Source organism: Canis lupus, chromosome 10, assembly GCF_048164855.1.
Source record: "Canis lupus baileyi chromosome 10, mCanLup2.hap1, whole genome shotgun sequence".
Lineage (NCBI taxonomy): Eukaryota > Metazoa > Chordata > Mammalia > Carnivora > Canidae > Canis > Canis lupus.
In genome coordinates this window covers 63,691,487-63,717,120 of record NC_132847.1, presented here as the reverse complement: position 1 = coordinate 63,717,120, position 25,634 = coordinate 63,691,487, and positions in this window count along the sequence as shown.

Here is a 25,634-nt window from a genome sequence, read left to right as displayed (position 1 = left end):
TAGAAGAAAGTGAAGTATAAGAGGTTAGGCCTAAGAAAAGAAGGAAAGGAAAAGTAATTAAATAAAGACCATATTATAAACAGTACACAAAAATGAATTAAATCTTATGTAAACATAGTAAAGTTGGGTGAGATTGCAAAAAGTAATCAAAATAAATAGAAAGAATTCATTAAAATAGCTTGGAGAAAAATTATATTAATGAAAAATAAACTGGAGATCTTTTATACATATGATCAGTGTTCCTAAAGAGAACAAAACACACACACACAAAATCAAGATATAAATATATAAATAAAATTTCCAGAAAGAAAATATTTGAATCCAAATTAAGATAGTCCAATCTGTCTGAGAAAATGAATATATTACAGTACCACTAACTACAAACATATCTCAATAATGTTATCACATTTCAAAACAAAAAACTTCTGGTCATTCAAACAAAAATATTAACTATAAGACTAAAACATACAAAGGGGGCATGGTTGGCTCAGTTGGTAGAGCATGTGACTCTTAATCTCAGGGTCATGAGTTTAAGCCACATGTTGGGAGTAAAGTACTTTAAAAAAAAAAAAAAAAAAAAGGAATAAGACATACCAAGCTAATCTCAAGTTTCCCAAGCACAATTTTTAAGAACAGAATCCAGTAACACTATGTTTAAAAACCCTAGAGGAAAAATTTGAAAAATTCAGGTATAAAGACAAGAGAAAAACATTTTGAACTTGTAAGACCCAAAGAATATAAACTATACAGAGAGGAAAAACCTATGCAATTTAAGAAATGAATTTAAAACTATTACAGAAAGTCTGGCAGTGATTATTGGATTCAGGTAGCCACAAACCTAAGTCTAAAATAATTCTGGTAATGATAAGTGTAAAATACAAATGTTGGAAAGTATTACAATGTATAAGTGATATAAATATCATATAAATATATACATATATATATAAATATATTACATTTATATATAAATATATGTATATATTTTTAAACACCAGAAGAACCAGAAAAATGAAAAATGAATAAAGGTAGGAGAAAATTAAGAATGTGGCTTTCATCATTGCTTAATACATACTGTCTTTAAGAAATGAGGAATTAATTATACAAGGTTATAATAATAAAGATAATAAATAAAACTTAGAATATAAACCTAAATAATTATTTAGAAAAACAGATTTGAACAAAAAAAGATTTTTAAGGAGAATCAATTAAAAAGAATCCATGCTACAAGATTTTATTGCAAAATTATGATTAAACTATTAAAGCTATTATATAAAAGAGATAAAGTCAGAAATAAGTAGAAAAAAACTAAAACACAATAAAATACAACTACACACCATATACAGAGAAGATGCTATGTGTCAATTACTTATGCATATATATAATCTTATAACTTAATAATACACTTACATATATATTCATATATAATAATCTTAAAGCTTAGTAACAGATAACCCAAATAAAAATGGACAAAGGACCTGAAGAGACATTTCTCTGAAGAATATATACAAATAGTTAGTAAAACACTAAAAAAAAAGTGCTTAGAATCACAAGCCATTATAGGGAAATACAATTTAGAACCACAGGGGAACCTGGAACCTGGGTGGCTCAGTAGTTGAGCATCTGCCTTTGGCTCAGGTCATGATCCCAGGATCCTGGGATAGAGTCCCACATCAGGCTCTCTGCAGGGAGCCTGCTTTTCCCTCTACCTATGTCTCTGACTCTGTGTCTCTCAATAAGTAAATCAAATCTTAAAAAAAAAAAAAAATAGAACCAAAATGAGAGATCACTTCACACTCACTAGAATGGCTATAATAAAAAAGAGACACAAGCAAATGTTGGCAAGTATATGGAGAAATTAAGATCCTCATATGTTGCTTATAAGAATTTAAAATGGCACAGCTACTTTGGAAAGCAGTTTATCAATTTCTTAGGATGTTAAACATAGAGTTACATATGATTGAGCAATTCTACTCCTACCAAGAGAAATGAAAACATATGCCCATGAAAGACTTATACACAAATGTTCAAAGTAGCATCATTCATAACAGCACTTGTGGAAATAACTCAAACATCCATCAGCTGAAGAACAGATAAATAATGTGGTATATCCATAAAATGAATATTATTTGGCAATGAGAATGATGTACTGATGCATGGTACAAGATGGATAAAAGTTGAAAATATGATGCTAGATGAAAGAAGCCAATCACAAAAGATCATATACTACATTCCATTTACCTGAAATGTCAAGAATGAGCAAATTTATAGACAGGGAGTAAATTGGTAGTTACCTAGGGCCAGGAAGTGGGGGAAGTTGGGGAGAAATGGGAAATAATGAATACGTGGTTTCTTTTTGAGATGATGAAATGTTCTAAAATTGTGGTGATGGTTGCACAACTTTCTGAATACACTAAAAACTATTTGACTGTCTTTAAATGAGTAGACTGTATGGTGTACTAATTATATATTAATAAGGTCATTAAGAAAGATAAACCATTAATTATTTTAGTTTTTAAAAACAAAGTAGAGGAGCACAAGTATATAAATGGGAAATGAGAGTGGAGAACTGACTGCATATAGAATTTAAAAGATTATGAAAGACTATTTTGCTTGACTATACATATTAACTTGAAAACCTGAATGAAATGGATGACTTTCCAGGAAAATAAAAATTACAAATAAGAAAATAAAAGCAAATAAATTGTCACAGGAGACACAAAGTTGTCAAAGAACTAATCACCCCTTTCCCCCAGAGTGGGTCAGGTTAGGTCTCTCATGTTGAGTTCCACTAAACCTTTAGAAAAAATATATATCTCAAATACTCAAATATATCTCAAATATCTAATCAAATTCAACATCTATTCTTAATTTTTATAATTTTTACTAAAATATAAATCAGTTCATACTTATAAGACATGATATGTGTGTGCAAACAAAGGGGGAGAGAGAGAAAGGGAGAGGGAAGTAGAGGAAGTAAGAGAGTGGGAAAGGGCAAGAGAGAGCAAGAGAGGGTAGGAGAAGAGAGCAACCATCAAATTTACAAGTAAAACACTAAAGGACTCCTATCAAAGACAAAATAAGGCAAGGATTACAGAATGCTATCAATTGTATAAACACAAAATTATTATCATGTTATAAAAGAAGATCCTGTTTACAATAGCAGAAAATAACCACAGACAAAAAATACATAGAAATAAACCTAACAAGATATGCCCAAAACTTAGGTAACTTTAAAACACGTTGAAGAATTCAGAAGAAGGCTGTAATAAATGAAAGGAATACTTCATTCTTAAATAGGAAGACACAATATTGTGATGATGTCCATTTTTTTCTAAACATCTATAAAGTTGACCTCATCTTTTTTTAGAAAAGCTTTTTAAAAAGATTTATTTGAGAGAGAGAGAGAGCAAGCAAGTGTACAAGTGCGGGGAGGGGCAGAGGGAGAGAGAGAATCCTCAAGCAGACTCCCTGCTGAGCTTGATGCAGGGCTCCATCCCAGAAACCATGACCCAAGACAAATCAAGAGTCAGCCATTTAACCAACTGAGCCACTCAGGCACCCACCATTTGATTCGAACTTAATAAAATACCAATAGAATTTTTATTTTTAGAATGAGACAAATTCTAAATTACATGTGGGAGAATAAGTATGCACACTATAACAAAAAGAATTCTGAAAAGCAAAAGTAATGTGGGAGACCTACTCCAAAAGGTATTAGAACATATTTTATACCAGTATAATTTAATTGGTGTAGTACTTGTGCATGAATAGAGAGTTAAGAAAAAGAAAAAATGCACATAGGAATTTAGCATATGATATGGTCGTGTTGAGATATGATAGATTAATTCAATAAATGAGTACCTTCTAGAGAAAGTAAAGATCTGTCCACATAAATATTTTACAAGATCCCTGCCAAAAAGAAATTACAAATGGATAAAGGCTTAATTCTAAAAACTGAAGCCATGAAATTCCACAAAGAAAACACAGAATTTTAAAAATAATCTTTTTATTTATTTATTTTTTTTAAATAATCTTAGAGATATTCTCAGTGTAATCAAAACCCAAGAATCTTTAAAGATTGCTATATCTTTCAAATGTTTATGTATAGCAAATAAAAATTAAAGTTAAGATTAAAAGTTGGGAGAATAAATAACACATACAAAGGCTATATTTTTGTGCATATAAAGAGAGCTTCTGAAAATCAAGAAGAAAGTGACCTGCAGCCTATATTAAAGTTGTTGAAGAACATGAACATGCTCACACTAAAGGAAGTATAAAACTTTAGACATATGAAAAGATGTTCAAATTCACAATAAAAAAAATGCAAAAACTAAAATGAGTTAGCATTCACCTAGCAAAAACCGAATCCCTTCTAAAAATCTATATTTTTCAGGGGATGGGAAAATAGGGAAACTATTTTGTTGATAGGTATTTTACACACAGACAATTTAAATATATATTTAGAACATATAATTTAAAAACCAATACTGGGGGGAAATTTCTAAACTGAAAACCACTCAACATTGCTGAGGGAAATTAAAGAAGACCAAATAAATGAATAGATTTACCATGTCAATGGATAAAAAAAAAAAAACTGAATATTGTAAGATACTACTCCTTCCTAAATTGATCTATAAGTTTAATGCAACAGGGTTCCTTTTCATTCCAAAATTTATGTGGAAAAGCAAAGACAAAGCTAGACTAAACAAGACATCTTTGAAGATAAAGAATTAAGTTGAGGAATTACAATCAAGACAATGTAGTACTGGCATAAAAAGAAGTGGAACAGAGTACCCAGATATAAATCCACTTATAAATGGACAATTGATTTCAACAATGATGCGAACACATTTCAATGAGGAAAGAATGGCTTTTCAACAAATGATGCTGGAACAACTATAAAAAGATATTTTTGGTGGGGGGGGGGATATTTCACTTTCAATAATACTCTCTAGCTCCATCTACATCATTTCAAATGGCAAGATTTCATTCTTTTTGATGGCATAGTAGTATTCTATTGACAAATTGATATCATGCATATTTGAAATTTAGGGAAAAAAAGAAATTTAGGAAACAGAACAATCATAGGGGAGAAATAGAAAGTGAGAGGCAAACCAAGAAACAGACTCTTAACTGAGAACTGATGTTTACATCAGAACTTACAGAGAACTGATGGTTGCCAGAGGGGAGGCAGGTGGGAGCCTGAGTGAAAAAGGTGATGGGGATTAAGGAAAGCACAGGAAGATATGAGTGTAAGAAGCACTTCAAACCTGTTTTACAACATATACAATTTGAGATGGATCACAGACCTAAATGAAAGCCAAACTCTAAGATATCTAGAAGAAAACATGGAATAATATTATTGCACACTTGGGGTATGAAAACATTTCTTAGTAAGAACAGAACCTGTTATAATCACAAAAGAAAAAATATTGATAGACTAAATTTCACAAAAATAAAATCACCTGCTCTTCCAAAAACATTGCTAAGAAAAAGACAAGCCACAGACTGGGAGAAATATTCACAAAACATATATCTGACAAGACACTTGTACCTAGATTATATTTTTAAGCACACAAATCAATAGCAAAATGATAAATTTTCCCAATTCTTTAAATGGCAAAAAATCCTGGACAGTTCACAAAAATAGAAATATATGTGCCAACAAGCACATCAAAAATGTACTCAACGCCATTAGCTATCAAGGAAATGCAATTTACAAACCACTGTGAGATACCATTTCATATTCATTCAAGTAAATAATATTTAAAATGACAACACCAAATATTGGTGAAAACATGAAAAAGCTGAACTCTACTATGTTGCTGGTGGGAATGTAGAAACTTTTTGGCAGTTTATAACAAAGTTAAAATACATCTAGCCTATGACCTAGAAGTTCTACTCTACATGTTTACTCAAGAGAAATGAAAACACATACCTCCTAAAAAATTTTACAAGAATGCTCTTAGCAGCTTTATTCATAATATTCTCAAACTATAAATGACTGAAATGTCCATCAATAAGAGAATGAGTACAGTTGTGATATATTCATAAAATTGAATACTACCCAGTAAGCAGAAGTGTGCATACTGTATGACTCTACTTATATGAAGTTCAAGAATATGCAGAACTCATCTGTGGTTAGAAATAAGACCGTGTTTGACTACTAGAGGCATAAAAATTGACTTAAAAAGGAACTTTGAGGGATCCCTGGGTGGCGCAGCGGTTTAGCGCCTGCCTTTGGCCCAGGGCCCGATCCTGGAGACCCGGGATCGAATCCCACGTCGGGCTCCCGGTGCATGGAGCCTGCTTCTCCTTCTGCCTGCGTCTCTGCCTCTCTCTCTCTCTCTGTGTGTGACTATCATAAATAAATAAAAATTAAAAAAAAAAAGGAACTTTGAGGTGATGGAAATGTTCAATATCTTGATTAGAGTGGTGAGTAACATGGGTACATACATTTATCAGAATTTATCAAGTTGTACACTTAATGTATTTGTATTTCACTATATACAAACTTTACGTCAATAAAACAAACCAATGAAGTGAAAAAAATATATACATATGATTTGATCTTGCAATTCCCCTCCCAGAGTTTATCCTAAAGTATAGTGTTCACTGAAACACACTGGAAACATTCTAAATATCCACTATGAGGTCATTAAAAAGAAGGAGGTGCCACAATAGATAAAGAATGAGCTTTAATATATAAACTGTTAAGTTTAAAAGGCAAAGTACAGAATAGTGCATATGATAGTTACTGCACGTATTTTTAAAAAAACACAGAAAATATCCAGAAAGATAGAAAAGAGAATGGAAACCCTTGTCAATGTACCTGGAGTAGGACAGACTTAATTTCAATATTTATTCTTTCTATATTTGAATTGTATATCACTGAGCATATGTACTCTACTTTTTAAAGTAAAGAATTACTATGTTTTTTAAAACTTTTATAGGATAAAATCCACTTACATCATTTTTAGACCTGAGATTGAGTATATGTCAAATGAGAGGTCAGAAACTAAGTATTAAGGATATTCAAAGAGAAAGAGATGAGTTTGTATACTGAAGGAAAAATCAAGGAAGAATTCATACTGAAGGGAGGATCTGTAATGGAATTTTGAAGCGAGAGTCGTATTTTGACAAGAGTACAACAGAATGAACCAGAAACAGTATCCAAATAGAGGAACTGAGGCGGCAAATACAGGCTTTAGGTAACCTCGGCCACATTTGGAAATTGGGCACTAGAAACTATGTTTGAAAAAATAAATGGGAGGCCTTAGCCTAACCACTGAAGGCTCATTCAGTATACTTTATTGATTTGGTTATAACCCTCAAGCCTGTGTCTTCTACATGTATACAGTATTGACTTCTTTTCTATCAGAAAAAGAAAATCAAAAGGGATGGGAAAAGAACAGAACAGGGAAAAAAAGGAGAGAAGAACAAGTGTCAGGATAAAGAATCTTAGAAAAGTTAGAATGTGGTTCATTGGAAGAGAAAGTGAAGCAAATTTAAAAATTGAGGAAAATAAAGATTTTGTTGGTGTTGGTTTTGCTCGTACAAGAAAAGAAAAGAAATAAAAGGACAAGGGCAGTTGCTTTCCTAGGACCTGTGGTAGGTAATCAGACACTAGGGGATAAAAGGACAAAAGGCCTATTAAATAACTGTCCTCCATCTGCAGTTACAAACGAAGAAGGTGGATCATCAGACAAACCAAGGATCAGGTTTCCAGGAATGAAAGATGAGGGCAGATAAAATCAGAGTGGAAATTAAACGTCTTTGGAAATTAAGAAGACACCAAGATCTCACGAAAGCAAGAAACCTGCAAAGGGAGGAGAATCCAACATGTGGACGAGACTTGACAGACCAGCTCTGAGTTCATTCATCCGAGCTCATTGGCTCGGCAAAAGCTGCCTCCTCTCAAAATGAACTGTACGTACAGGGATGAGCTGGGTCTGAGACGCTGGGCCACTTGTCGGCTCACAGTGGGCAAGTTACAGGCTTCCACTTGGCTTAAGAGAAGACCTATCTCAGGATCTGTGTCTTCTCTTAAGTGAATGTTTGTTCAGACTTAGAAAGTCCATGGGACACTCTGGTCTTTCACGTCCCTTGAAGCTCAGTCTCTGGGATGTGCTAGGAAGATATCTGAGGGAATAAAAAAAAATGTATTTATTCATTCATGGGTCAAATATCTATTGGTTACCTATAGGTGCCTGATACGCTGCTAAGTTCCAATGAAATAAAGATAAATTAGATTAATAATCATTGAGGCACTCCAGTCTAGTGGGAAGAGAGAAACAAATAACGGATAAAGCAAGTGTAGCCAAAGGTTCACTGTAGAATCTAGACACTGTGGATATTTGCTTTTGCTGTACATTGCTTTCAATTCTTTCGTCACTTCAAAAACCTTAATAATAAAATGTTGAAAAAATAAATTGTAAGTGACAAATGCTATTGGCATTTAACTCAAAGTGAGGACGCCATCATTTTTTCTAATGATGGGTGCAACATGGAAAGAGGTGTGTGGTCAAGTAAGTTTGGTAAACACTGAGTTAACAGTGTTTCTTTACTGCTTCATTTATTAATACCACTAAAATGTTCTATGCACCTTAGATCAGATATAATGTGCAGAGTTTTCCAGGGTTATTCAAGTATACGCCTTCTTTTTCACTGGGTGTTTCTCAGCATACATGTTTTAAGGAGAGGACAGTAGGAGATGCTGGATTAAGGATTAATTCCCCTGAGCTACCGCTATCCTGCAGAAATGTAATGAGGTCACTCAGGTAGTGCCAGGTGTACTGCACATGGGGATGCCTTTTTCAGCTCATAGTCTGAACAGGAATTTACTTTCTCATCTATAGTGATTTAAAGTACACAATCCAGTATCACAGCCCTGCGATCATTCACAGAGACACTGAGTAAGGGCTTTGTAAGATACGAAGAACAGAAACACAAAAACAAATTGATGTTGAAAAACAACAACTTCCTTTAAACAAATGCATAAGCAAAACCTAAGAACTATGAAAATATTTAGGTAAGAACCCTGAAATGAAGGCGGGGCATCTCAGTCCAGAATGACATACAGGAGAGGAAAAGCAGAACTAGAACAATGCAAACATTAAAGACACGGTTTTGTTTTTTGTTTGTTTGTTGTTGTTGTTGTTGTTTTTTTGGTTTGGGTTTTTGTTTTTGTCCCACTGGTTTAGAGTCTTCATGAAGGAGAACTGGAGATGAACATTAGAATCCCACAAAATAGTATTCAGAATTGTACTTGAGTAGGACTGTGTAGTAAAATAGACATAATTCTCCACAAGAAGACATTTTCAACAAGTCCTTTTGCACTTTTTCAAAGTCCCAAATGAAAGAACCCATCTAAGGATTGTGTGAGGTAAGCTTATGTCTGCATTGATATGAACCTGCCAGACAACATGTGTTAAATTTTGCTGCACAGAGTGAGTAAACTAAGTACACAGATGACTTTGGAGAATGCTCTCTTAACAAGCCAAACTACTCTGTTGCAGGGCTACATCCTACATGATAATAGAAGTATTACAAATATCACACTTCATTATAGTTGTTTTTATTTGCACATAACTATGAGAACATTTTTCATAGTGCATTAAAATTGTGTATGCACCGGCCTCCCTAATCAAATCGTGAACTCAGAAGATGGGACTGCATTTTTTCATTTTTTGTATCCCATGTGCAAATTCCGAAGGTCCTGGTATGCCGTTCTAAAGAGCTTGGATCTTATCCCAAGAGCAATTGGAAGCACTAGAGGCTTTTAAATAAGGTCAGTTTTTAATAGGACTAGATTTGCATTTAGAAAGCCCTTTGGCTGGATTGTGGAAAGTAGATTAGAGGCAGGAAGCCAGGTGGCAGACAGGCCAGTGAGAAGGCTACTGCAGTCTCGCAGGTAGAGATGATGGGGGGGGGTGCTGAAACCAGGGCACTGGCACAGAGGAGGGGACAGCTGGAGGCTTCTCAGAGGTAGAATGGGCTGGATTTGGTAACTCCTGAGATGCTGGAGATAAAGAAGGTATAGTCTTAAATGACAGATGTTTCTAGTTTTGGCGATGCCAGTGATTGAAAAAGGGATTCCTATAGGGAGATGTGGGCCAGAAAAAAAAAGAAATGAACATGTTCCTTACAAAGGACCCTTTTTTTTTTTTTTTTTGGAAAGCGAGGTGCTGTGCTAACACAGAGAAACAGAGACAGTCTCTAACTTAACTATCAGGCTAGAATCCAACTGTTTACAAATTTCAAGTGCTTATAAATTGAAATCTGTTTTCCCAAAGAAACAATATTATAGATCCTGTTTGGGCCTAAAGACTATTGACTCTCCACAAGTATAGTAACATTTCGGTGGGTGTTGAGGAAAAAGCCCTGGACACAGAAGAACAAAGCTTAGAACCTAGACCCAGGTTCACCACTGACTAGCCTCATCATCTGCTTCCTTAGTTTCTCTATCAATAAAATGAGGATTGAAAGAAATGCTCTGCTTACCCAGGAGGATTGTTGTAAAGCTCAAGGGAGATGGTTTATAGGAAAATAATTTCTGTATACAGTAATATGTCTTTTAAAGGTAAAATTTAAAAGCAGCTATTCAGTTATCTGATACTCCTACAGGGTAAATGATTCTGGGTAGCTGGGATTGAAACACAGTGGAGAATTTATTCCCTTAAGCAGGAAAATATTTTTTTCTGAAATATTAACCAATTTGTAGGTATGGAAAGCTCTCCAAACTATTGCTTCTGTCACAGAGCACACTGAAGACAAGACATAAATGGCAGCACCATTGGCCATTTGCTCTGACCAACATTCTTGGAGTCAGCCTTGACACTCCCTTTTCCTCACACTCTGTGTCCAATCCATCAGTTACAACCTTCAAGGTCAATTCACACTGCAGCCACTTCTTGCCATTTCCACTGTTCCTCCCTAGCCAAGCCGTCATCATTTGTTCTATAGATTTTTACAAAAGCCTTCTAACTTTCCCTCCTGTAATCTGTTCCCCAATGAGCAGCTAGTATGTTATTCAGCCATGGTTATAATTCATGTCACTCCTTCGCTCAAAACCCTCCAAAGACTTAGAATAAAATCTGATGTTCTTCAGTATGGAGATTCCTCAAAAAGTTAAAGATAGAGTTACTCTACAAACCAGCAATTGTATTACAAGGTACTTACCTAAAAGATATTAAAATACAGATTTGAAGAGGTGCATGCACCCCAACGTTTATAGTAGCATTATCAACGATAGCCAAACAATGGAGAGAGCCCCAATGTCCATCAATTGATGAATGGATAAAGAAGATGTGATTTATATACATACACACACACACACACACACAATGGAATATTAGTCAGTCATCAAAAAATGAAATCTTGTCATGTGCAAGGATATGGATGGAGCTAGAGTATATTATGCTAAGTGAAACAAGTCAGAGAAAGACAAATACCCTATGATCTTACTCAGATGTGGAATTTAAGAAAGGAAACAGATGAACATATGGGAAAGGGGAAAAGAAAAAAAGGAGAGAGGGAAATAAACCATAAGAGGCTTTCAACGATAGAGAACTGAGAGTTGATGGAGGGTGGTGGGTGGAAGATGGGCTAGACGGGTGACGGAGATTAAAGAAAGCACTTGTGATGAGCACTGCGTGTCGTATGTAAGTGGAGAAGCACTGAATTCTACTCTAGAAACCAATATTGCACAGTTCAAATTTTAAATAAAAGAAAAAAATCTGAAGTTTTCATGATCTAATAGGCTATAGTAATCTGACCCACCTTTTGCATGCCCCCCAGTCATAGAAGACAGCATGAATCTTGGCTCAGAGCCTTTGCTCATATGGTTTCCTTTCCCTGAAACTGTCCTCTGGTATCTGCAAAGCTCACACTCCTACTTCATTCCATTCTCTGTTCAAACCTCACATCATCAGGAAGCTTCTCTGTCTTCCTTCAAAAGTAGCACCACCACCTTCCAACTCCATCATTCTCTTTTCCACTGCTGGGCTCTATTTCACTCAATAGCATTTAAACAACACCTACACATTATTTGTGTATTTGTATGTATTTCAGTGGTCCATGTGGTCCATGGATTGCTGCCAGTCTGCAAACTGTTACCAGTCTGCAATGAGAAAAAGAAAAAAAATGCTTTGAAACTTGTTTAGTAATTTGACAGAGGTAGTTTATGTTTATAGAATCTAATAGTAAAAAGTTAAGCCTTGTGCTTTGTATTTTTTTTTCAAAATTATTTTTCCAAGTATCATCCTACAAGAGATTGGAAAATTAAAAAACAAACAGGAAAAAATAGCTTTTCACCAAAGACTGTCCAAAAGGAGCTAGTTTACTTCATCCTCTGGACTGTGAGCTCCAAGAGAGCGGGATTACATTTATCAAAGACTTACTAAGCACCTACTATGTCCCTGGTCCTGTACTGATCTCTGGGACTCAAAAAGAACATAGACCATGCCCTCCTGGAACGCACAATTTACAGGAGGAGAGAAACACAAAAACCAAATGGTAATAATATGAAAGTCCAACAGTGCAGGCAAGTTACATATCACTCATAACTTACAAGTTTAAATATTTTCATACCTGAAAAAAATAGCCAATAGTGCAAATGCATAATAAGCAAGGAATAAGCGGTCACAGAAAGCTTTCTTGGGGAGTCCCTAGGCTACACTGGTACGTGTCTCCCTCCCAATTCATGAGAGTCCATTAGTGCTTCTTCCCTTAGCATCACCTTACATATTATGTATCCATTTGTTCATTGATTACCACAAAGGTATTCCACGGACCAGTACCTATTTGTTACCTGGGACAGAGGAGGTAACTCACTTCCATCTTTTCAGCCATTCACACATACCACATCCATGGTCCATGCCTAGAGAGGAGTTTTCTGTTTCTTGTGCTAGTCTGGCAGAGGCAGGAGCTCCTGCTAAGTGGCAAAAGTTAGATACAGGAAGTGGAAGGACAAACCACTGCTGAGATGCAAAAACCTACAAATATGTAACAACACCAAACTGTAGCCAAGAAACCTTGTTTGCTTCATGTTCTCTGAACCACCATAATAATAATTTTTAAAAATTCACAATTCCTCCTAGCACCGTCTCAAGGAACAGGGTATCTCATTTCACTGCAAACAAAGTCACCTCACTCTTTCCCCTGCAAGCCTGGAAGTACGTGAAGGTAGATAGCACATCCTCCATCATCGTTTCCATCTCCCAAACACACAACATGCATTTGGTACAGTGCCATGCAATCTGAGAGCCCTCACTAGTTAGGTATTTTAATACATGTGTAAATCCTATTGCTTTTCAAAAAATGGTTTGAGATAATAAGAAAAAATGGAAACAAGGATTTATTGATCAAGGCCCATTGCATAGCTCTTTGATTATTTAATCTTCACCATGGTCAAGGGAGGGAGGGAGAGTATGCCCATTTTACAAATGAGGAACCCGGCTAAGAGAAGCTAGGTGGAGAGATTAGGCTACAAATTATGTTGATTTTATTCCAGAGCTATGGACTTAAGTAGGGCCTTGGAAAAAAAATAGGAGGAAAATATGAAAATAATAATAGCCATTAGAATTTCTACAAGTGCATTATAATTGGTTACAAATGTTTTTGGTTTCAAACTAACAGCTGAGGCATCACAGGGGAGGAAGAGGAGAAAAGGAGGAGAGGCAGAGGAAGAGAATGGGGAGAGGAAAGGGAGGAAGAGGAGAAGGGAAAAGCTAATTTTCCTAACATCTATATCAGAAAAAGAGAAAGCACTCAATTTCTCAAAGGTAAAATTTCTTATATGAAACTTTAAATAAAAGATAATGAGCTGAAGAAAGAATGTGGCTGTCAACAAATTTATCCATTTATTCAATACTGTCATCAGGCCAGATGCTAAAGTTCTCGGGCACAAAAACAAACAAGAGTTCCTGGTTTCACAGAGCTTAGAGTTCTAAAACACACACAGGGTTTTTCTCAATGACATTAATGTTATTTTCAAACAACAGTTCTTAAAATCGAAATATTCAAATCTCCATGACATTGGGCTTCAAGTAGATCTCTTGGTGAGTTCCTAAGCTGACAGAGCCCAAAATCATAGCATTTTGGAGGAGCTAATTTGACCCAAAGATTAAATATAAAGCAGTGGATAGAAAACATGTCTCTTTACCCTATTTTCCATAGATATTACATTTCACAGCCTGGCTTAATTGAGGTCATTCACACAGACCCATGAACAGGGTTTCCTGTGTTGCTGATGGAAGGAAGATCCATTTTGTTTTAGTTGCCAGATTTGTGGCTAGGAGAACTGTTATCAAGCTCTGACAGTTGAGAATCCAAACCAATTTCATTCAAATGGTTCATAAGCAAATTCATACTAAGATTCCTGTTTTCTCTTTTGCTGCTTTAGTTCTCTCCCAATTGCCAACCCCCTCCCCCCCACCAAAACACAACAGAATAAAAAATATTTTATAGTATTACACAAGAAATAGGACCTTTGATTGGATTAGGACCTTGTGGTCATTGCCTCCTTCATTTTAGGGGGATTCTTTCCCTTATTCCACAGCTCAATTTACTATTAACTATAATTATAATCGCTTATTCACTGAATAGTAAATGAGTACTTTCTCTGTGCTAGGCACTCTACTAGTGCTAGTAATGCCCTCAGGAAGCTTACTATCTAATGGAAGAACTGGGCAAGCATATAATTAAAATATGAAAAGCAATTTTTCTATAACAGAAATGGAACTAAGCTGTGGAGCCCAAAGAGAATATAGTGATGACTGTTATGTAATATATTGTATAATGATATCATCACAATAAAAAAGTGGAAAACAGACTTATAAAAATCTTACATGTTCAACAAAACAGGCATTTTTATGTCTTTGTTCGCATTCTGCCTTTATGTTCAGACACAGTTGATTTCCTGAAGATGTACATTATTTTTTATTGTTTATTTGTTATATATTTGGAATGTCTATGTATTGCTCTGTATCTTGTAATTATCACATAATAGCCTTCTAAATCAATTTATTGTAAGTTTCATATCGATTTCTCTATTGTTGAATACTTAGATTGTATCTAACCTCTCTTTAGTATAAATGACACTAATATATATTTTCACTGTATATGTTTGGGCCAAGAAAAGTTACTGAAGCTCCCATACCTCAATTTTCTCAATTTTCCCTTCTTTCTATATAAAAAGTAGCATATTGTGTTGTAGAATATTTACTTTTCTTTATATATTTTTCTCTTTTCTTTTTGATTTTTTTTTTTTGGCATTTAAGAGATTTTCAATTTTTTGTTCTTGTAGCTACCATTATATAATAAATGCCCTTTTAATCTGTTTTCTTCCCTATGCTTCTACTATTTCTGTTTTAAACAGAAATTACCTATGGGTCAATTATCGAGTTTTTGTCTTTTTTTTTTCTCTTCTCTCATGGTTTAGTTATGCCACTTCTTCTTTGTAAAAATGTATAAAATTTACATAGTAGTCTCCTACATCCTTTTTTTAGCTTTAGATCTTGCTCTATATTTTATAAATCTAAAATCTACAATTAGATATATTTAATGCTTGCCAATGTGCCAAACTTACCCTAGTCATAGCTTACTTGAATGAAGTTCATCCTCTATTAAGATTCCTCAGAAACTACTCATAAATGCACTATTTCCCAAGTTGTTGTGTGTTTAAAACTGTTTTCCCTTACACTATATGTTAACTAACCAGAATTTAAATAAAAATTTGGAGAGAAAAATAAAGATAGAAAAAAAAACCCTGCTTTCCTTTAGTCTTGATTTTTAAGTACAAGCTGGCTTGATAAAAAATCCCTAACACTTTATTTCCTTAAGTCTCTTGAAAACAGTGTTCCACTATTGTCTTTCTCTGTATTTTGCTGTTAAGAATTCTGACACCCTAAATTTTTCCTTTTTCAGGTGGTTTTGCTTTTTTTGCCTGGAGGCCTTTATCTTAAAAATGTGCTGTTAAAGACTTTGAACCAGAGTTGACTATTCCGGGTCATTTTTCCCAAATATGTAATCGGTCTTTTCAATATATAGGTTTAGGTCTTTTTTCCTAGAAAGTTTTCTTTGATTATAATTTTAAATATTTGTTGAGTTCCCTGTTTTAACTCTTTAAAGACTCCAATTATAGATATTTTGGGTCTTCTTTGCTTATCTTCTAGATCTATTACTTTTTCTTTCAACAATTTAACCTTCTATTATTTTGTTATTATTTTCTTGACTATTATCTTTCCATTTCCCTGCTCCTCTCAATGTCTTTTCAGTTGAATCTGTTCTCCTTAAGCACTTTGCATTTTATCCTCATTTTGAAGAAGATTTTGTCTCTTCTTTCAAATGCTTTTTGAGTTTATTCAGTACAAATTTCCCCTCTTCTTGGATGTTCTGTCCATCTCAATTCTGAGTTTTTGAATTTTTGATTTGAGGAAGATTTTCATATCTCCTTGCTTAAGGATATTCATTTCAAATTGGGGTAATGTATTATATAGCTTTCCTGTGCTTCATGATTGATTTGGGGGAAGAACTTTCTTTTCTGGTTTTCTCCTCATCTATTAGATTCCATTTTCTGTTTGTTTTTTGTTTTTTTTTTTTTCAATGTCTTATATTTTCCTGACCTGCGATAACTGGCTTATGTAGGCAGGCGTGATGGTTTAGATGGCTTATCAAGTTTCCTAGTTCAAGAGTACCTCTTCTATGGCTATAGCAAAGTCAGTTTCTTTAACAGTGGTCCCTTAATCAAAAAAAGTTCCTTTTATTTGGATGGGGATAACAGCTGGTGTGTCTTCTGATTTTATGATTATCTTTTATTTCTGTAATGTCCTTTATTTGCACACTTTGCTTTCTTCTTTCTATTTACTCCAAGAAACACCTCCACCCTCCAAATCATCCCCTCCTTCCCAAAAGCAGTGGTTCTAAAACTTGTCTAGTAAATTTACCATCTTACAGTTCTAGAGGTCAAAAGTCCAAAACGGGTCTCACTGAGCTAAATTCAAGGTACTGGCAGAACTGAATTCCTTCTGAAGGCTATAGGAGAGAATATATTTCCTTGCTTATTCCAGATTCTAGAGGACACCCACATTCTTTGACTCATGGTCACATTCCTCCATTTTCAAAGCCAGCAAGGTCCTGCTGAATCCTTTCATACTGCCATCTGTCTGGTTCTTTCTCTTCTAGTTCCTTCTTCCACTTAAAATACCCTTGTGATTACATTGAGCCCCATCTGGATAATCCAGGATAGTCTCCTCATCTCAAAATCATCTCATTAGTTACCTTAATTTTCTCTACAATTTTACTTCCCTTTGTCACTTAAGGTAACATATCAACAGTTTTCAGGAATTAGGATGTGGATATCTTGGGGGAGTGGAGCATTATTCTGCCTACCATACTCTACTTGAACAGAAATGGAATTTATAATATTCTATGCCTTCTAGTGTGCTGTACATATGGATTGTGGGTAGTTTTATTTGTTCTCCTTATTGATACTGATGGTTTGGGCGGGGGGATTTGAAAAGATTTGGCTTTATGCAATTACTACTGCCCCAGTAGAAAATAGATTTCATCCACTTATCATTTCAAAGGCCAGAATATTGTTTCAGATCTCCACTCCTTTATTCATAATATACTTACTGATCAAAATGTCCTTTATCCTTTATAAAACCCTACCTCAGATGGTATCTCTTCCATACATCCTGGACAGAATCATTTTTCCTTTGAAGATTGCTTAAGATTTTGCATTTAAACCATCATTCCATTTGCCATGTTGTGTTACAATTATTCCTTTATGTATCCTACTAGACCAGGGAACCTTCTGAGAGTAAAAGATTACTTCTTATTCACTATGGTTTACCTGCTGCCAAGCATAGCATATGGCATGTACTTTGCTGTATTATTGTTACTGTCTATATGAGTGATGTCAATTTTATAGCTAGTATTTATACTGAACACTTAATACATTATTATTAATACACACTAAAATTCAATGGCATAGGTCTATTATTATCCTTATTTTCCAGAGGGAAATACTGAGACTGAAATTGTGTCCAAAGTCAGAGTTAATAGTGGTGTAAACTTTTATCTTAATTCAAGACTATTTAACTAAATACAAATCTTAAGCTTTCACTTCATCCCAATATGTTCTCAGAGAGACAAAGGAAAAGTAGAGCATTTTTGGAACAGTCAGCAAAAGAAGATTCCAGAACCCTCTTGTTCTTTCTTCCTTAATGTTCCAATAAAATCACATGGTCTACCTAGACGCCAAGAACCTCTGCTAGGTAGACAAATAAAAAACTTCTCAACTAGAGTATAATCTAAGTAATCTTGGCATTTAACATTTTACTTGAATAAAAGGAAGCCTTAAGCATTTTCCCAAGAAAAAAGACCAGATGAACTCTGGGAGCTGTGAAGATTCTGGAGATAAGCCAGGGACTCAAGGAGGCTTTCAGGAAAAGTGGCTCTCCTATTACAGGAAGCGAAATGTCCTGAATAGTCACCAAAGTCCTCAGAATAGGTATAGAGAAGGCATACAATGCATTATTTTCTAAAGAGCTGACAAAGATCCTAGCCTTGGCTCAAAAAGACCAAAATTAAAATACAAAGTTGCTGAGTGAAAATCCATTTATAGGTATAGATTACCAGGAATCCACCAATTCCATTGTTAAGATGAGAAGACAAATCTAACAGGTAACCAGCAAAATGAGAACCATGCTGGCTAATTAGTTGTGAAGAGAGCTTGGATACTAATTTCACAGATGTAGGGATGTATTTCATATCTCCAGATGGCACCAAATTGGGAGAAGTGAGGGCAAAGCAAAATCATGAACCTAAAATAAATGACCCTTCAGTTCTGCTTCCAAAAACTTCCTTGAGAATTGGTGGCACTTCTTAAAGGAATCAATAGCTTTACAGCCCTGGAAAATAGTCTTAAGGCAGGTCTGAGGCAAAGAAGACATAGTCTTTGATGCTGACCACTGACCCCTGTGTCTTAATGTTGACTCCTTATATAAGGGGATGCAGGATTAAGTAAAATAATATAAACCAGACAGGAATTAAAATTCAGAAGTCAGTGCCACCAAACACCAAGAAGACTGAGAAGTCCCAATTAATGTTACTCAAAAGGAAGGCTCTCATACTGCTGGTATCAGGTAAGATCAGATGAGTCAGAATGATCTGAGACAGACTCCAAATGTAACTTTTGCTTCTACTATTACATGATTTAGTGGCTTTGAATGATCTGAGACAAATAGACTCCAAATGTAACTTTTGCCTCTACTATTGCATGATTTAGTGGCTTTGAGGAAGAATCAAACTAAGTCAAAATGGCAGAGTTAATTTATATGGGCTTATAGGCTACGAAGGGCTACACAGCTCTGAGCTGTATGACAAACCAATGACTTGAAAGTGCCATTCCCATTAGAACACAACAATGATATCTACCATTTAAACTAACAAAGATAAAACTAAGTAAAAACAGACAAAAAGAAAAAAAAGAACTTCTGTTGGTCCCACAGCTCCTTCTAGTCACTACCATATTACTCTAAGAAGGATTGACTCTTCTATTTCCCTACCTTCTGTTCTTTAATGAAAATACTCCAGTCAAGCTCTCATCCCCACCACTCCAACCAAACTGTCCTATAAAGGACCACCAGTGCCTTCTACTCTAATGAAGACAATGGATAACTTTTAGTCTCTAGCATACTTGACTTCTCCGTAACATTTGGCAGAGTTAATTTCCTTCTCCCTCTTGAAATACTTGTCTCTCTTGTTTCTGGAATAGCACACGTCTGTTTTATTTCGTTTTTAGTTGTTTGCTTGTTCATTGTTTTATTAGATTTTTCTCCTATTTTGCTGGCTTTCCTTCTCAGGCTTTTTTGCTGACTCCTCCTCATTTTACTGCCTAAATGTTGGAATGTCCAAGGGCTGGGTCCTCCATTCTCATTTCTTCTCTTTTGATATGCATGTAAAAGGTATGCTCATCAGGCTTCAAGATTAAATATCTATCATGTCTATGATGCCTACATATGACTTTCAAGCTCCAAACTCTACCTTACTGACTAATAGCGTTCTCAAATTCTTGACCATCTAATAGGCTTTCTCAAAAGAGAGCCTTAATTCTATTTGCTCTAGTACCTTGCAACCTGCCCCTTACCTATTCCTCTAGCCTACACTTACCTTTGCTTTACTGTACAATTATTCCTTGTATGGCAACCAGAGTGATCATTTTTTTTGATGTTATTTATTTATTCATGAGAGACACAGAGGGAGAGGCAAAGGGAGAAGCAGGCTCCCCACAGGGAGCCTAATGTGGGACTCGATCCCAGGACCCGGGGATCGCAACCTGAGCCAAAGGCAGACACTTAACCACTGAGCCACCCAGATGCCCCCAGAGTGATCATTTTCAAACATAAGTCAGACAATGACATTCCCTTGACCAAAACACTTAAAGGCTTCCCATCTCACTTATATTAAACTCCAAATTTCTGGTCATCTTAACTATAACTCCTGTATTACTGATGCTCTCATCTCCTTTAAATCTTTGCTCAAATGTCACATTTAAAATGTTCATAGTGACCACCCCCTTTAAAATTCTAACCCCTAACCCTCTACTTTCGGTCCAACTTAGCTCTGATTTATTATTTTTACAGTATTTATAACCATCTCAGATGTTACATAATTTATGTATTATATTTATTATTTATACTCTCTTGCTTTGCATTTAAATATGAATTTCTATAATGTTTTGGTCTATCTTACTCACAGACATGCCCTGAGAGCCTAAACAAGTGCCTGGCATACGATAAACACTCAACAGACACTCACTAAATGATGACAACGACTCCATCTTGCCCTTGTGACTACGCTCCTGCCTAATTCCCTGGCCTCATTTCCTACCATTCTGCTCTTTTTCTCTGTGCTCCAACCATACTTGCCCTCTTGCTGTTCCTCAAACACACCACTCTCATTCCTCCCTCAGTCCTTTTGTGCTTGCTTTCCCTTTACCTATAACAGGCTTTGCCCATATCTTCACACAGCTTATTTCTTTATTGCATTTATGGAACACTTTCTAGACCCCTCTGGTAAGTGTGTGCTTTCTGTTAGATGGTAACACTATTCACCAAATACCCATTTCCTTCCCTATGGTTCTCCACCCAGTGGGGCAATAATAAAAGTCAAGAGCAGCCATTTAATTTGCTTTCATCAATGAAATGTGAACAGAAGTGATGTGTGCCACTTCCAAGAAGCAGCTTTAAGAACCAGCCAGTGGCTTATTACATTTCTTTTCTCTCTGCCACCATGACCAGAAGTGTTCCAGACTGAGACTGCTCTGTTGGTCTGGATCCTACAGTAAAAATGTGGACCAGAGGTGCAGCAAATCCATAGTAGACATGTTGCAGGAGTGAGAAATAAGCTTCTTATTATAAGCTACTGATATTTGAAGCTTGTTACTGCATCATAACTTAACGCTTTACCTTCCATGCCACTTATCACCACCTGAAATTATAATATGCTTTTGTTTGATTAGTTGTTCAATATCTCCCACTGGAATGTAAACTCATGAGGACAGGGACTTTGCCTTTTTTTTACTATATTGCCATCAGAACAGTACCTGTAGGGGACTCCATAAATATTTATAGACTTTATTAATGAAGCTTTGTGCTTTAGGACAGCAAGTGCTGGTGGCTCCAACATGCATCTGTACAGTGTATATAGATATAGTGGAATTGCTAGGTCTCTCTCCCTCAAGGTAAAGGGCATGCAGAGAATGCTAACCCAACACCTGTTTCTCTAAGAATCAGCATCCTTCCATCCCAAACTTCCTGCCCCATCCTGGTATTGATGGAGTAGTGTATCTGGATTAATTCATCCCTGACAAGGGACAGCCAAGAGGTGTCCGTCCCATTCTGATCCATACCAACAGGAAGAGGTATAGTTCTTGTGCCTGGGAGTGTCCTCCTACCTAAGATCCTCAGTTTTACATGAGCCAAGCTCGAGGAGGACCTTTTTCTTTTATAAAGGACATACAAATACCACATGGGGCATAGGGCATGCTATCTTTGCTTCAGGCCTGTTTTTTATGAAGGGTGAATATCAAACTCTCTGTTCCTCATCTGCAACAAGGTTACTAGTTCTCAAGGAAGTTGTTTGGATTCAAGTAAGAGAGGAGAGGAGAGGGGTGGTGGGGAGTCGGGGGAGAGAGGGAGAAGAAAGGAGGAGAGAGAGAAAGAGAAGAAGGAAAGAAAGAGGGAAAGATAATGAGAGAGAGAGGAGAAAAGAACACATCAATTTTACTTAATCCACACCTCGACCAAAGATAAAATTGCTTGTTTACTTAATTTGATTATAGAGACTAAATTTACAAAGCCTCAGGAGAGACTGAAAAATCATCTACCTTTCTCCTCCTTTCCCATAAACTCCCATACTACTGTTCAAAATATCCTACACCCTCCCTTCCCAGGGACTGACATCCTCTACTGCTCACTCCCAGTGACAGGGAACCCACTCTCCCACCCCATCTTTGGACAGTTGTGACTGCTGGAATTGTCTTCCTTGAATTTAGCTACAATCTGTGCTCCAGAGCTTTTCATACATTATCCCTAGCTCTAATCCCTGACACAGCAATCAGTCTGATCCCTCCCTGTGGGCCAACTATTTGGCGGACTGGAGGAATCAACTTCACTTTCCTAGAGAAAGGCACCTCTAAGCAGATACTTTATAAAATAAGTGGTAGTAAGTCATGTGAAGAAGAAAGAGACCTTGTAAGAAGCGAAAGGAACAGAACACACTTCTGTCCAGAAACAAGTAAGAGTGTGACAAGTTCCAAGGACTGAAAGATATGTAAAATGTTGCAAGACTACTGTTTCTGAGAATTTAGGGAAGAAAGGAGAGTGCAAGGAATAAGCCTAAAGAGGTAAAATTATACAGGTGCTTATAATTAATTTTAAGAAGTTTGAATTTTACTCTATGAACACCAAGGAATATAGATCTGTTTCAAGCAGAAGAGTAACTTGACATAAATTTTAGGAAGACCACCTTTTGGAATGGAAGACCAATTCCTGTAGTGCGGAGAATGGATTAGACGAGGGTATGATATAAAACAATTAGGGGAGACCTTTTAGGAAGCTCTTGTAGTAATTAGGGTTCGAGATGATGGTAGTCCGGACAAGGAAAATAGCAATGAGAGAGATAGAAGTTGATAGAAATCATGATACTTAGGAGCTAGAATTGACAGAACTTTTATGCTCTGAGAATGAAATTCTCTCAGAGCCTTGGTATATATTCTGTTGGATCAAAAGCCTGGCATCACTCTTCAAGGCTAGTGTTTCTATACTATTTCCCCCACCTCTCTTGGGCTTCAGTTCCCCTGACTACTGTTGGCTCATTCTGTCCAAATCAGTCCAGATGCATTCTACTTGGCAAAGGAAAACAAACTCAGGAAGTAAAGACTTTGCACTCTGCTCTGTTAGGGTAATATGTCCCTATCAGTGTATTTGCATAATTGACAACCAGCCAGAATAAAGACTGTGTAGGAGGGTGATGGTTGTCAACAAAAAAATGATAGAACACAAAAGCACAAAAGTATTTGTTTTCTTTTATATTTCAAACAATGCTTCAGCATATAGATAAAAGATTACCAGATGTTATGTCGTTTTTTTGTTTTTTTAATAATAAATTTATTTTTATTGGTGTTCAATTTGCCAACATACAGAATAACACCCAGTGCTCATCCTGTCAAGTGCCCCCCTCAGTGCCTGCCACCCAGTCACCCCCAACCCCCGCCCTTCTCCCCTTCCACCACCCCATGTTATGTCTATGTAATTTTAACCATTTTTAGGCTCCCTTCATCTCAGTTCCAGGAGGCAGGAGGAAGACAGGTGACACGGACTTGGATTTGAAACTCAACTCTATTCTCTAAAAAGCAGTGTGACCTTGGACAAGTCATGTAACTTCTTTGGCCCTCCGTTTTCTCATGTGAAACACAAGGTAATAACCCAGCTCGTTATAACTGAGATAGCTGATGAAGGTAAGATGCTTAGCATAGGGCCTGCTACCCAACAGTCCTCGGTAAACAGTGGGAATGATGGTTACTGTCGGTGATAATTGCAAGGTTAAGTCATTTTCAAAAATCCATTATACTCACTACCAAGAGAATAACATTGTCAAGCCAAGGCCTTCTTAAATTTTCCTGTGGTCAACTCTAGGTGGACTGAGAAGCTGTTTTCTTCTCTCTCTCTCTGAAAGTGGCCTAGCATTTTCACAGGTATAGGTGGTCTTGAGGAGAACTGAGTCTCAGCTCAGGCTTTGTCCCCTCAGATATGTTCCAGATTGTCTCAGATTCAGATTGATTCAGATTCTCAGGTTCAGATTGTACCACCATGGCCTGGGCTTCTCCCTGCCTCTCTAATTGGACTGATTCCTATTAGTACCTTGGCTATCATATTCATCAACTGTTTTGGGACTCCTAGTTCCCCTGACCAGTTATACCATCCTTCTGCTCCCTCTCAAAAATCCCCCACCTCTCATTTCCTTAGAGACCCATCATCTAATTCATCTCCTAAAGCTCTAGTATCATAGCCTCTTCTTGGAAGAAGAAACTGGCTGTATGGTTAGCATCCAGATAAGATGTAAAGGACCAGAGAGCAAAAAGCTTCAGTAAAGTAACACTGGGTTAGAAATTAGTCTAACTTTATTCTAATTCTACTCTCTTGGAGGTGACATACATGGAAATTATGCAGATGTGTTTAATTCCACTTATTAAATAAACTCTGAGAACTCCCTGAACCTGTTTGTTCATTTGAAAAACGAGTAACAAGAGTACTTATTACTTCATGGGCTCATTGTCAGATGAATAAGGTAAGACATTTAATGGACTTAGTAGACCTCTCACATAATATGCACTTAACTAAAGGAAGCTCCTTCTATTGTTCTATGATAATGATTATTACTCCTAAAGTCATTGGACAGGTGGTTAGTGTCCAGTCCTCTTCATGGCCTATAATTCACAACTCTTTTTTTATCCCCATAAGTTAAACATCATCTGACCTCTCCAAGGAAATATCTATTGACTTTCTCTGAAAGTTCTCTGCACCTCCATCTCTGTAAAATCTCAAAGCAAAGATATCTTCGCATACTAAACCAAAAACCATGGAAGCATGATGATGACTGTATGCATGTTACAGCTGACAAAGTACTGAATCTTCTTAGAGCCTTACCACCACTCTGAGTAACAAACAGAGCAAGGGTCACCATGCTTACTTTGAAAGCAGGCCAAGAGAGTTCAGGTAACTTGTTCAAGATCACACAGCCAGAAAAAGGCAGAACCAGAATTAGAATGAAGGTCTTAGGACTTCTAGTAATACCTCTTAACTACTAAGTTTGAACTTCTCTACTTGGAATTGGCCAACTGTTTGGCCCAGGGCTTCTGGGTCAGATGATCTCATAGAAAGTATACAGGCCAACAGCCTGTATGCTAACAGTGCTTGACCTCTGGTTACACTGACAAACCAGACCAAAGAGAAGAGAAAGGGAAGGGAACAGGAATTTCAGAACTCCAAAGACTTCAGCATGCCAACTCCTCATTCTAAATAAGAAAACCATTCCTCCTCTGAGGACACACTGAATTCATGGCA